The sequence below is a fragment of the Mustela putorius genome, unplaced genomic scaffold (assembly GCF_011764305.1).
Source record: "Mustela putorius furo isolate JIRA1106 unplaced genomic scaffold, ASM1176430v1.1 tig00537350_pilon_pilon_pilon, whole genome shotgun sequence".
NCBI classification, from domain to species: Eukaryota; Metazoa; Chordata; class Mammalia; order Carnivora; family Mustelidae; genus Mustela; species Mustela putorius.
This window is the reverse complement of record NW_025422471.1, coordinates 10792198-10807320: the sequence shown is the minus strand read 5'-3', so window position 1 is coordinate 10807320 and position 15123 is coordinate 10792198. Positions and strand designations below refer to the sequence as shown.

Genomic DNA, 15123 nt, shown 5'->3' with positions numbered 1-15123 from the left:
ACCCACTTCCTAGCTTTGTGTTCTTGATGAAGTTCCTTAACCCTTTCAAACTTCAGGTTTCCCATAGCTAAAATGGAAAAACAGTGATGCCTAATGCAGAGGTTTATTGTGAAGATTAAATAAACTAACCTGCATAAAACCATTAGAACAGTGTTTGCCAAATGTTCGATAAATGATAACACTTAATATTTTGTGTATTCTTCATGCCATCTCTGCTACACTCCAAAAAGGTCTGATTTGGTTTGTTTTATATTTAGCTCATTGTTAACACATATAATATGTTTAGTAAATGAGTAATTATTAGATGGTCTACTATCATGCCTACAACAAGTTAATAAATGAATGTGTGTTGAAGCACTTTCCCTAGGCTCAGCAGTGCAGTGCATAAGGTACTTATTTAAGAAAAAACAAACAAACAAAAATAAACAAACAAAAGAACTTCTTTTTTTTATTTATTTGAGAGAGAAAGAGAGCATGAGCCAGGGGAGGGGCAGAAGGAGAGAATCCCAAGCCGACTCTCCGCTGAGTGCAGAGCCCAGTGTGCAAGGCTCAGTCTCATGACCTTGAGATCATGACCTCAGCTGAAACCAAAAGTCAGACACTCAATCAACTGAGCCACCCAGGCACGCTCCCAAAGGTACTTATTCAGTGACCAAATAGAGTCCAGCTTTATGTCAAAGTAGGTAGTACCAAAATCTAAGTTCAATATACTAGAACGCAGGGTAAATCCATGAGAACCAGGGTCATCAGAGAAGGTTTTGGGAGAAAGTAGAAACAAAGTAAACCTTGGAGGATGCGCCTGATCAAGACAGGCATAAAGCAAAAAAGAATGCTTCCTACTAAGAAAAATAGTATTAGCAGGATTATAGGTGAATGTTGAATACAGTTAACCCTTGAAGGACATGGGGGTAGGGACACTGACAGAGTTGAAACTCTTCATACAATATTTGACACCCCCCAAGTTTAACTACTAATAGCCTACTGTTCACCAGAAGACTTTCCAATTACATAAACAGTCGATTAACACACATTTTGTATGTCATGTATATTACATACCGTTTTCTTACAATAAAGTCAGCTAGAAAAAAAGAAAATGTTATTAAGAAAATCATAAGGAAGAGAAAATACATTTACAGTATGTACTGCATTTATCAAAAAAAGACCCACATACAAGTGACCCAGGCAGTTCAAACCCATGTTGTTCAAGTGTCAACTGTGCATTTGAAACTGGCTGTACTGTAGTGATGGAGCTTTTCGAATGGAGAAAAAATGGACCACGGGTTATTTTGTATAGTTGAGGTAGACTGTGGAGGGCTGTAAGAACCAGAGGAGTTTTTCACTTGAAATAATATAAGGTAAGGAGTGAATGTTATGAAGTGAAGTGATAAAAATAGTATTTCAGAAAGACTGGTCTTGCTAAGGTACGCAGGCAGAGCACAATCAGAAGACACAGGTGTAAGAAGGCTTCGAGGACATTGCAGTTATCTAGGTGTGACACAATGACACTAACTCAGGTTGGGGAAAGAGAAATGGCTGTTTTACTGTGAGTGAAACGGGAGTCACTGGACTTTGAGCAAAGGGGTGAAATTCTCTGATTTATCTTTTAGTTGGGTCTCTCTGCCTGCTCAGTTGAGAATACATTGAAAGGGCCAAGAGGAGGAATGGGAACACCGAGTGGACCCCATGTATAATTTGGAACACCGAGGTGGTACTGTCAGTTAATCATCCAATTGTTGGTTTCGGCTCAGGTCACGATCTCAGGGTCATGAGTTCGAGTCTCATGTTGGATCCATGCTCAGCATGAAGTCTGCTTGAGATTCTCTCCATCTCCCTCTGCCTCTCCCCCCATTTACGTGCATTTTCCCCCACCCCAAAATAAATAAATAAATCTTTAAAAAGTTCCGGAAAAAATGATGGTGGCTTGGATCTCACATAAGTGGAAGAGGTGAGTAGCTACAATGATTACATTGTCAACAGGCTTCATAGGTGGGTATCTTGGGCTGGCATGCAGGATTCTACCTCAGATTTAATGCTCTATTGTCATGGTCTTGAAATTCTTAATAATTTTTTAGTAAATGGCCTCACATTTTTATTTGCACTAGGTGCTACAAGTTATGTAGACAGTTGTTGTTGATTTGTTTTTTGTGGGGTTTTTTTGCTCTTTTTTTTTTCCAAGGTGATCCCGCTAATTGTGAATGGAAAGATAACAGGATTTACCAATATACTGGAGGTGGGGATATATAAGAGAAAAAGAAGACGCTGATGATTATTCCAAGGTGTTTGGCCTGAGTATTTGGAAGAAAGGATTTAGGAAAATGGAAAAAATTGTGAAAAACATAACATTTTGGAGGAAGGACTAGAAGCTCAGTTTGGACATATAAATTCTGAGATGTTTATTTTTGTGAGTTTATCATCCAAGTAGAGATATCTGGAGTTCAAAGGGGAGTTTCAGGCCAAAGGTGTAAGTCAAAGTGACTGACAGTATTTGGAAGCCATAAAACTGAAAGAAGACAACTGCATAAAGAGTGTAAATTTGAGGGGCACCTGGTGGCTCAGTGGGTTAAGCCTCTGCCTTCGGCTTGGGTTGTGATCCCAGGGTCCTAGGATCGAGCCCCAAGTCGGGCTCTCAGCTTGGCAGGGAGCCTGCTTCCCACCCCCCTGCCTGCCTCTCGCCTACTTGTGATCTCTGTCTGTCAAATAAATAAATAAAATCTTTAAAAATATATATAAATTTGAAAGAGAAGTCTCAGTGCTGAGCCACAAGGCAGTCCAATCTGCCAATGACAAGTGATAAGGCACCAGCAAAGATGATTAAGCAGGATCAGCCAGAAAGATAGCAGGACATTCAGAAGATGGTACTGGAAACCAAAGAAAGAAAGAAAGAAACCAAAGAAAGAAAATATATCCAGGAAAAGTTGATGATAGCACAAGTAAAAAGAGAGTTGGGATGTGAGCACTGAATTTAATTAATGACATGGAGGTCATCGGTGTTAAAAGCTGTTTCCAGGGAGAGCTAGAGGCAAAAGCCCAGTTAGATTGGATTCAGGAGAGAAAGAGAGGAGAAGACAGGGACACTGCAAGTAGAAGCATCTCTGAAGATCATTGCTACAAGCAATGCAAAAGGAAGTTGGAAAAGGATGTAGAAGTTGGTACCGTGGAGAGGACAGGAAGTCCAGATAATCCAGAGTCAAAAAATGAAACGCAATTTTAGAATAACAGTTTGATTTTAGGTACATGAAGTCTGAGACTGTGGTGGGCCAAATGGAAATGTCCAGTGGGCATCTAGAATACAGGGACAGATAATGTCTGAGAAGATAGAATTGGAATTATCCATAGTTTAGATTTTATGCACACATAAGTGCAATTTGGGGCTATAAAAATAAATTTGCCTGGAATAAAGGTGTATGGAGAACAATAGAGAATTGGAGAAACCAATATTCTGAGTAAAGTAATAAAACATAATCAAAAGCACTGGGCAACCTTCCCAACTTGCACTCCATTTAGGTGTAGTTGTATTTCCACTGGCAAATTAAGGTGATTATCTGAATAATTAAATACCCACACAAAAGCTTTAGTCCAAATTAGTTGGATATTTTACAAAAACAGGCTCTATTTTATATGAGAAAGTCTATTATCAGATTTACTTTTTTTCTGCTTTTCTCAGTCTGCATAGAGAGTTTACAGGTGATTTACACTCTATAAAGAACGTTGTTTAAAAATGAAACAAGCTAAAAATCACTACCTGCTAACTGATATCAAGAGCCACATCATCTACGTGATTTTCCATATCCCTAAAATTGGGATTTTTTTAGGATAAGATAAAGGCGTAAACAAGGTAACATAATTTGGGCGAAAGCATACGGCTTGTCAATATGTGCGTGAAGGAAACTGAGCAGCAATGACTGCTTTTCACTGAGGCTTCAGCAAAATCCTCACATTCCTGGCCTAATGTCCTTGTAACCTTTAAAATCGAGTCAGAGGGGTAATACCTTTCCAAGCAAAAACACCACACACACACACACACACACACACACACACACCAGAAAATGAAGGCCAGGTGAACAGCCCTAGAAGTGGAATGAAAATTTGGGCCTGGTTCATAGCAGGGGGAAACTCAATCACTTTCCTCACTGAAGTGATGCCTACGGCAGCCGACTCACACCTCAGCAGGCGCATACTGCTTAGAGCAAAAGAAACAGTTCAGATTTGGGGTGTTAGATGCTCATGTTTCTCTTTGTTTTCCAAGATGATCCCGCTGACAATGATTACTGTCTACGGATTGTAATCTAAGAAGCATTATAAGGAAACATAAGAAATGTCACATTGGAGCTGACAAACGAGCCTTATTATGGCTCTGACAGTGGCACCAAGGGACGTTTTGTGGCAGAGCGTGAATGTTACTCTAGCAACCAAAAGAATATTATTACTTTTTTGCCTCAAAAAGTTCTCCCCCCACTTTTTAAGGCACTTCGATAAAGAGCTCCAGAAGAAGACCTGGGAAACCAGCCAGAAGAATGTGCGCGGCTGAACCCTTCTTCCTCTGGGCCCCCAGAAGGTAGCAATAACAGCTTCCCTTCAGCACTGTGGGCGAATGCCTTAGGAAACAGAATTTTTACCAGGAAAAGCCAGCATATCATAGTTCTTCTAAACACAAAGTGTTCTCTATAATGTCAACTGCTAAGCATAGGTGGTAGCTATAGGTTTTTAGATATCCAACAAGATTCTCCAAACCCGTATTTCTGCTCACCTCTTAGACCTTGGCCTGGATATTCACAACAACTGCATCCAGACTTTCTCGACCAAAATTCTTCATCAGAGCGAGAGAACTCAGAAAGTAATCCAAGAGACAAAATCAGCACCTTTATGGAAGCAAGAGATGAGTTCATTTATCACATACATTAGATGCTTTCAGAGTATAGGGCCTCCGCTGAGACAAGCTGACTGAATTGTGGTCGGGGCTGAGAGGGGAGATCCCGGAAGACTTAATCATAGATGTTGGGAAACAGGAGCTCTCTTTCTAGTTGGAACAAGGAAGCGTGGACCAATGTGAATAGATTCCTTAGGTGCATGAAGGGTATCCGTCTGCATAGGAGCGAATGAGAGCACTTTACAAGGAGCAGGGTATACTGGTAGATCGGTGAGAGTGAAAGCCAGGGCCAGAGGCCATGAGAGACCTGGTAATACTAGTAGAGTCTCTGAACTCAAGAGAGCCAACTTCAAGTCCACTCATGAATTAATTGGTTACATGAGCCAATTTTGCCTAAAAATGACTTGGCAATGGTTTCTGTCAATGTACAAAGAGTCTTAAATAATATCATAGGAATGTTTAATAAGTCATTCAACACAAAAAAATTAAAACTATAAATATTAAAATCATCAAGCAAAAAACAAAGATGTACCTTTTTCCTCTTATCCCAAATTCCTGTTTATTAATACAAATAACTAAAATATTGTATGTACCTACCATGTATGGGTACTCTGCCAGCAGTTTTATAATTAGGCTGTGGCAATCTTGTGAAGCAAGAATTATATCCATGTTAGGACACTGGAGTTCAACGAGATTACATAATTTGTGTAAAACTACAAAATTCTAGCAGGTACTAAACAGAGGTAAGATTTGGCTGAAATTTTATCTGAAATCTAGGCTTTTTAAAAAGATTTATTTATTTAGAGACAATGCAAGTGAGGGAAAGGGCAGAAGGAGAGAGAAAAATCTCACACCAACTCCAAGCTAACTAAGTGTGGAACCTGACATGGGTCTTGATCTTACGACCCTGAGATCATGACCCTGAGATCATGATCTGAGCCGAAATCGAGAGTCCAAAACTTAACTGACTGAGCCACCCAGGCACCCCTGAAATCTAGACTTTTTTTTTAAAGATTTTATTTATTTGACAGAAAGAGAAAGAGACAGAGAGGAAAGCAAGCCCATATACCAGCAGGCAGAATGGCAGGCAGAGGGAAAGGGAAAAGGAGGCTCCCCGCAGAGCTTAACCTACTGAGCCACCCAGGCACTCCTGAAATCTTGACTCGCAATCACTAAATTGTATTACCAGACCAATAGATACTAAAAATATGTTGGTGCATTACAAAATTGGTTGTCTCCTCAGAAAATTTTTTCATCTGCCCTCTAATAACAGAAGAGAAAAAATAGTAATACTACCCAAGTTACTGAAGATGAAGGTTAGACTTAGGGAAACAAACAAACAAACAAACAAATATATATATACACACACACATACATAGCACTTAAATTGTCATTTTTAAGCTATAAATCTATAAACACATTTTAGAAGATCATATCACAGGTTATAAAAAGTTTAGCTCAATCCAGTGACTCGAATAACTCTACTTTTTATATACTCAAAGGAAACTATAGTATAAAGTAATCCGGAAGCATAGGGACATTTATTGTAAAATTGTTCTATAATTAAAAGTAATAATAAATCAAATGTCTATTAAAAAGGATCTGCAGTTTGTATAAATTATAGCCATACTTACAATTATGATGTGTGCTTATGATATAATGTGATGTTTGATGGTCTAAAAGTACATTTGATACAAGAACAAGTAAAAGTGGGATACAAAAGTTGTATATAAATATAAAATTTTAAAACATTTATAAAATAAGGACTTAAACGAATGCCAAATCTGACAGTGTTATTTTTAGGGTGCTTGGATTGGGGGGGTTGGGAAGGGTTATAGAAGGGCAGAGTTAAGAAAATGTTTAAGAGCATCATTGTTATTTTAGAAAAATCCAAGTTTCAGCTAATTTTCATTTTCTTTTTCTAATTTGCATGAAAAGCATGGTTTCCTTTTCTCACAAGGGTTCCAAAAATATTAAGTACTTACATTTATGATATTGGCCCTAAAATTCCATTAGTACCCCAACCAGACAGCGAGCTCCTTAAGGAACCAAATACATTGTAGGGGCTCAGTAAATACTTAAAGAGTGAATTGAACCATTCAATGGGATGAATATATATATAGTATATATATACTACATATAGTATATATATGTATATATAGTATATACTATATTAGATATAGTATATATATAGTATATATGTAGTATATATATAGTATATATAACATATAAACACATTATATATATTATGAATTATGATATGAATATATATATCATAATTCAGTGGAAATATAAAACTAAGTCACAGAAGGTAAAATCAGAAAAAAATTATATTAAGCTATTTTCTTTGGGTACTTCACCCAATTAAATGCATAATTAGCTGAGGGAATAGTCGCAAAGTATAGTGTACTTCAAACAGCTCTACTTTCCACAGTAGTCTGCGATATTTCGTTCATCAAACATTTATTGATTGGAATATCATACTATTATCCTGAGACACTTGTGAAAATTAAAGGAGGTGCAATTAATAATTAATGCTGAGACCGTAGGAATAAACCAGGACATACAGTCACCCCATTTATTGAGTATTTTTTCTGCAGAAACTGAGGTAGGCACTGTGAAAGTAATTAAGACATGGGTCCTTCCACCAAAAAGTTCTATTATTTATATTAATATATGTTTTCCTTATCATAAAACTACTTTCACAAGTCATGTAATATCTTTCCTCTTTCTACTCAACAAATATTTTTTATGTAGCTACTCTAAGACTGTGAGCATCTAGAAACTGGAATATAGCAATAAATGAAAGAAGATAATCCTCTTTCACTCCTGTATTCCAGGGTAAATTCATAACAAAAGAACTAATTGAAAAAATCAAATCTACTGACATTAGATCGTGCTAAGGGTTAAGAAGAGCAAAAGACATGGAAGCGTAAAGCAAATGGGTGGTGGAGAGAGAAGGCATGATTTTAGGTAGCGTAAATAAGAAGGAGCTCACTATTAAGAAGACATTTGGTAAGAGAGCTAAAGAAAAAATGAATGAGTAAGTTCATGAGTATAGGAGGGGAAAGTATTCCAGGCAAAGGGAAGAACAACTGTAGAAACCCTGAGGAAGCATGGAATGAGGAACACGGAATAAAACAACGTGAGTAAAGCCATCAGCGGCAACAGTGGTTAGAGGAATAACCCAGGATCAGACCATCAGGTAGACCTCTATGTGTACTTAATCAAATAATCAATTAAATCAATTAAATTAATTGATTAAATTAAATCAATTAAATTAATCAAATAAATTCAGATTTACCTTATCTATAGATATGTCTTTTATATATTTCCCTGATAACCTAATTCAGCATTCATCTACCCAGACTCTTGTTCTAACACAGTTGGATTTCCCTAATAACACCACTGATTATCTTAATTGACAATCTCAGAAATTTTGTTTGGTCAATTTTGGATTGCCACTAAAAGTGTATGTAATATTGTCGTCCTTCTCAGTGCATGTCCACCACGATTTTAGAAAAGGGACAGCAAACACAATAATTGCTTAAAGCTTAGACAAACAAAAGATATTTTCAGGGAGAAGAGTTTTTTCAATGGCTTCCCTCTGAATTGCCAGTGCGGCCTGACTTTTAATTACTTATGTTTCCATTTTTAGTTCTAAAACCAATGGCTTTTTTATTGCCTTCACCCAGGATGGACTGGTTCAAGCAGTCCACAGTTCAACCTTGCTGTGCCACTGTACACAACTTTCAAACACCTTCCTCTAAATGCATAAACCTCCAGCTATATATATATATATATTTTTAAAGATTTTATTTATTTATTTGACAGAGAGAGATCACAAGCAGGCAGAGAGGCAGGCAGAGAGAGAGAGAGAGAGGAGGAAGCAGGCTCCCTGCCGAGCAGAGAGCCCGATGCGGGACTCGATCCCGGGATGCGAGATCACGACCTGAGCCGAAGGCAGCGGCTCAACCCACTGAGCCACCCAGGTGCCCCTCCAGCTATATATTTAACTGACTCCTTAAGACATGTCCACTGAGTTCTAACACACGCATTCCAAATTCCACAAATTCAACTTATTTGATCTCATTTACCTCTCCCACCAAATCTACCCCCAAACTCCTTTCTTATTCTGAATCATAGGCAGGGGGGAAGGCATTTACTCAATTGTCTGACCCAGAAACCCAGAAATCAGGCTCACTTCTCACTCTTGAATAACCCCAAAAAGTAATCAACTCCCAAACCTACTGACACCACTTCCCAAAATGTTCACATCTACTTGATCTTTGACAGCCATTAACAACACCTGGATGACTCAGGAACCACCTTCCACACCCCTCAAATTCTAATTCTTCTCACCCAACTTCAACCTTCACCTTCAATTTATTTTCCATTCTATGGTTAGAGGGATCTATGTATGCAAATCTGAGTATGAATTACTTGCATGACTTCAATGACAACAGGCTCCATGACACTAGCCATGCCCTGAAGGAGCCCTGCCCACCCATCCAAACCATTTCCAATCATTTCCCCCTCATGCTTTAAGCTCCAACCATACTAAACTCATTCCTCACACACCACAGGCTCTCCTGGGCTTTCGAACATACTGTTTCTTCTCTCTAGGATGCCAATTTAGGAGAACTTCAAGTCTTAATTCCAATGATACTCCTGCCCTTTCCCTTCCACTTGCCCCTAGCCCAAGGCTTATCTTCTTTTTTTTTATTTTTAAAGATTTCATTCATTTATTTGACAGACAGAGATCACAAGTAGGCAGAGAGGCAGGCAGAGAAAGAGAGAGGAGGAAGCAGGCTCCCCACAGAGCAGAAAGCCCGATATGGGGCTCAATCCCAGGACCCTGGGATCATGACCCTAGCCGAGGGCAGAGGCTTTAACCCACTGAGCCACCCAGGTGCCCCCAAGGCTTATCTTCTGTTCCTAGTCAGTCTTGTCTGTTCAGTAAACTGGTAGCTCCTTGAAGGCCGGGTATGTGCCTCTTCACCCTGGTTTCCCAGAATCTACCTCAGTACCTGACACAATTATAAAATTCTGGAAATATAATTTTGAAAACATTAAATCAATGCACTTTCTGCCACTGACATTAAGTAATCAAGCTTATTTATGCCAGAAATAAAGAGTAATTTCAAGGAAAGTCACAGTGGGGGGTTGGGGAGTTGGGTAGAAAGAATATAATAGAGACAAGTTCTCACCTGAAGGGAAGACAAAGGGAATAATCACTTCGCTTCAAGGGGGAGAAGAAAGATGTGAGATCAGGACTAAAAGACAGGCTCCCCCTACCCAGGGTAAAACTCAGGGGCTCACAGAAATATATACATAGAGTGAGCGGAGGTCAACTGTGATAGGATGCTATGGAAACCCCAGATGGTCTGAGGTGACATTCACGACATTGAAGAGAGAGTGTGTTGTCTCCTTAACGTCCCATCAAGAGTGAGACAAAGGCAGAATGGCACCAGTGGGAAGAAAAGTTTCAGTAGATGATTCTGAAATGATACACTATTTATATTAAAATGTGTCATTTTTATAGAGTGACAGTAACAGACTAGGATTTCTTTGACAGAGGAAATACAAGAGAATTAGGTGGACAAAACTTGGGGAAAAGTTGTGGTTTTTTTCTTATAAAATAAAGCATTAAAACAGGGAGGTAAAATGGTAGAAGAGTCTCCTATACACAGAAAAATTTCTGGTTGGAAAATCCCAGTCACCATTTTTGGCTGTGATACATGTTTGAACTCTAGGCCCCAAGCTGACATTTTAGAAAGGTTTATGTCATAATAGCTACCAGAAACCCCATGCATATTTATACATAGAAATCATCATTTTGCCACCAAATTACTAATACAACTAAAAAGAATTGGGAAAAGCCAATTATCTTATGTTATAAAATATTTATGACTTACTTTTGAATCACCCTATTTATTTCAAATATCAGCCAATCTAATAGTCTCAACCCCTACATGATGAAGGTATATTGATGCCTGATGAAAACTAAACCAGGACATTTGCTTTAAGTTTCCGAAATAATTTCTATAAAATTACATTTTCTGCTACTATAGAAGAGAGCTTATTTTATGTGATATTTTGCTTGTTATTTGAAGATGTGTTATCAATTAGAAATAGAAGTTTAATTAGTGAGACTTAGAAGAACAAGCAGAAAAATTTTTCCCATCCTAACCTAAGATTATTATTTATTTAAGTTTTTTATTTAACTAAAGTAAGATCCAAATAATCTTTTACTTGAAGTAGTCTGATTTTGCAATCAAACCTAATTATTTTTCTATGCCCAAAAGCTATATTGACATCAGCAGTTTTATGAAAATTTTTGTACTTCCAAAAACAACAGGTAACTTAGAGATTGATCACTGGGAGGCTAATGGCCATTTTCTATAGTTTTACATAAAAAAAAAAAAATCTGCTGTGCTATCCATAAAGCAAAACAGTGAAGTCTATTTGTAACACTCTTATTTTCATTGCTCATTCTTTAAGGCTGTAGTGAACATTTCCAATGCCATTTAAAATATTTTATTATTTATAGCATTTTTCTCTACAGTATTTGAAAGCATGATAAGAAGGCTTTATTTTATGGAACAATTACTGGGCTAAATAGTATTTGAGCTCAGCACAATTCACTGTCCACTACATAAAAAAACAGTGTTATGTAGTATTGATGAGCTGGTTGTTCCTTAGGATCTCAATATCATGTCTCAATAAAAATCAGTCAAGAGTCCATGTTTAGCCAACAGATATGGCTGAAGTGGGTATTGGTATAAATGCCTTGGTTCGCTGTGTTGAAGTCTTCAGATTTTCTTGGTAAAAATATAGTATGCTGGTGGATAGGGCTGGAATGCTGAACTCTCAGACTTGGTACCAAATTGAACACTTCATTTTGTTTGGGGAATTTAAATAAATAATAGAATAGAAGACATTAAGATTTCATTTAAGTAATTTATTTTAACTTTTTTTTTAGCCTTTTATTTGTTTATATCGTGTACATCTTTATTTTACTGTGTCAAGGGTTGTGAATGAGCTGGTCACACAGCATGTTTAAGGATATTATTCCAAAAGGAATAATATAGAAAGATCTCAGTTTAACTGAAAGATATGATCCTTGTTTAATAGTTCCAATATTCTCCAATGTAGTTAATATTCTTACATTTCTGAAGGGGATGAAAGGGGAAATTTAGGAGAAATTAAATGATTTACCAATGACCACATAAACAGGAAGTGGCAGAGGGAAGCTAGCGAGCTGGTGGTGTCTGAGTCTTGCCCTGGTCTTTAACCTCCATCCCACTCGCTTCAACATGGACCTGGATTTCCTGTTACACCTTGGCCTTCCTCTTCCCTAGTCATTCTTTTCAATTCAGGCTTTTCTACTTCTGGTTTTTCCTTTTTTGTTTCCACTTAGTTCCTATCACGATAGACTATGCCATTCAGAATCAGCATGCAAAAGTCAACAAAAATTAGTTGTGAGAAGAAAGCTTTAAAAAACCACCATGTTATGCTTGTCAACATGCCCTTGTCATAGGCAGAACAATCTTTGACAGTTCACTGATTTGAAAGTTTTTATTAGGGATAGGAAAAGAAAAAAGTTGGAGCATCAGGAAGTACCAATCACACATCATTCATTAAGGGCTTACCTAATGCCTGGCACTGAATTGAGCCATTTATAGACAGTATCTAATTTAATCTCCACCACAACCATATGGCAAAAACATTACTCCTGGTAATTTACTGAGGAGAAATCTGAGGCCTGGAGACATTATGCAATTTACCTAAGGTTATACAGGTCAAGGTTTACCTAAGGTTTAACAGGTCAAGCAGAAATTTGGACTTGCCTTTGATGGATTCTGGAGATCATGGGACAATAACCATTTGGGTGAGCTGCATCTCAGCCCCTTGCGGGCACTGTTTCTTGAAAGACTATCTTGATTAGAGAATAAGATTGACAGTTACGTGATCCAAGATTACTTTTTCAATGCAGGCACAGCAAATTTCCAGTAATCTCTTCTTAAAAAAGGACCAAAGAACCATTTCTTTAAAAGAAAGAAAGGAGAAAAGGAGATCCCTCCTTCTTTTCTGGGGTGATGGTCAGACCCAAACCCCTGAGGCAAATGAGCAGATGGATTATGAAACCACAACAGAATCTTCCTTTTGCTCCAGGGGAAGTAGATGTCCTCCCAAACATTTTCACACTTTGCTTTTTCATTATTTCTGTCCTTTGAGTCACCGCGTCACTGCTTGAAGCAGGAGCGGAAGTCGGGGAAAATGCCAGAGGCGAGGGCCACTTTTCGGTCACAAAGCAATTCAAGTGGTAGTTCTCCTTCTCTCGCACATCCTGGCTGGGCCCCGTGCCAGGAAAGCACTCCTCCATCCTCAGGATGGCAACTGGGCCTGAATGGGATGTAGGAAGCTTTCACTTATCCCATCATTCTGGATTGCCTGTGTCGACTCTGTGGATGAGAGGGAAGAATAATAAGCACAGCCAACTGCCAGAAACTTCTTGTTGCCTCAGTGCATATCTATTTTTCCGCTGGATGACTTTTATTTTTGCATTTTTAATTGCTTTATTTGTATTGTCCCTTTCCTCGGGGCAATTTCTAAATACCTCTTTGGGGAGGCTTTTATATTCAGATCTGTGACAGTACCACCGAGATCTCAAGCTAAGCATGAAAGCCTGGATCTAATATCTTCTTGCGGCTTTCCTATCTAATAGGCCCGCTTGTGAGTCTCGCTGCTGGGATACCATGTCCAAGTGGATGTTTACTGAAGAAAAACCAGGAGTTGCAGAAAAGCGGACAGGAACAACTTGTCAGAACTCTGATCCGATGACTCATCAAATTGTACCCACGTTACGCAACCATTATCCAGTGGTGAAGAGTGCACCCAGGAAAGAGAGATCCAGCAGCCTGGCTCCCGACCCTGTGTGGCCAACTGTGTAATGCTCTCCAGCAAGAAAAAGGAGGTAATCACAACCCCTCACTTTTTATTCACAGAGATATGAGAATGAATTGGATCATGTCTGTGGATTGCTTTGAGGCCTTCGGAATAAAGGCATTCTACAAATATCTATTTCTATGTATAGTTGTCTGTGTTGAGTGTGTGTGTGTGTGTATGTGTACGCGCTCTTCTTCTTGAGTAATAGGACAGAAAGAGAATTTCCTATGTGACATGCCAAATACATTTCATAGTCTCTGTGTGCTGTGTGCTCATATATCTAAACATTTTTACAGGTAAGTTGCTTTCTGTCTTATGAAAAACGTCTCTTGGCTGCATTGGGGTCTTAAATATCCATGGTACAAACTGGCAGCTTAGTGCTTTTCATTCAGTATCTAGCAGACGAGCAAATCCCAGGGCTGAGCTATTGATCCAGCTGAACTCACAAGCAGTATGTCCTTATTCTTCTGGTTCAGTAGCCTTGGATGTAGTATACAAAATAATTTGCCGCATTCTTCAAAGCGATTTTCCCTTGGGGTAGGAAAAACGCAGTTGGAAAGATGCAAAGATATTTCACTGCATTCAACAATAAAAGGAACATTTTAAATAAGTTTACTGACTTAAAGAAGCCTACTTGTTTTGTTTATGTTTGATGTTGCTTTTTTTTTTTAACTTTATTCCATATTTCCATAAAAAAAGGCCAAAAGAGTGCAACTTTAATCAAAGCCCTTTTGAAATCATTTTAACCTTCCCACCATAAGCTAATCTCTTACTCTCTAATTATTCAGTTCTTGGGGAAAAGACTTAATTTCCAAATCAGCCTTTATTAATGTTTATCACACTATTGTTTCTTGGCTTTTTATTCCTTTTTTCTAATTGATGTATCATATTATTGTCAAGATGTGAAACAATATTTTTCTGTTCCACGTGAAAGACAAAGCAGAAGAAAGAAGACAGAGAAACCGTTGGTGGTCACCATGACAAGGTCCTTATTTATTAGTCTACTGTCCCTTTAGAGATAGCATTTGAGTGCTCGGGAAGGTGACCTGGATGCTTAGCCCAGTGAAGACTCTGAATTTAAAGCAGAACTTGATCAAGACCTAAAAGCTAAGTAATCAGTGCTGGTCTCTCTACGGCCCAGTTCCTTCACCAGTAAAATGACCCTACATCATAAAATCAGTGTAAGACTCAGGTTAGAAAAAATGTATTGAGGGCATTTAGCACAATCCTAGAACATAGTAAGCACTCAAAAATAAGTACTTAATATTACGAATGGTAACATCAGCAGCAATAATGGCAGTCAT

The 15123-nt window shown here is 38.2% G+C and overlaps 1 long non-coding RNA gene across 5 annotated transcripts in view; it reads right to left on the bottom strand.

Moving 5' to 3' along the window:
- LOC123390419 overlaps window positions 1-15123 on the bottom strand; it is a 331180-nt gene that overhangs the window by 63271 nt on the left and 252786 nt on the right. For 4 of the 5 annotated variants that reach the window (XR_006604991.1, XR_006604990.1, XR_006604993.1 and 1 more), the window contains one exon: window positions 4748-4859. The exons of the other annotated variant lie outside the window; for it this stretch is intronic. This is a non-coding gene — a long non-coding RNA (uncharacterized LOC123390419). The remainder of the gene's footprint in view (window positions 1-4747; window positions 4860-15123) is intronic. 5 annotated transcript variants of the gene reach the window in all.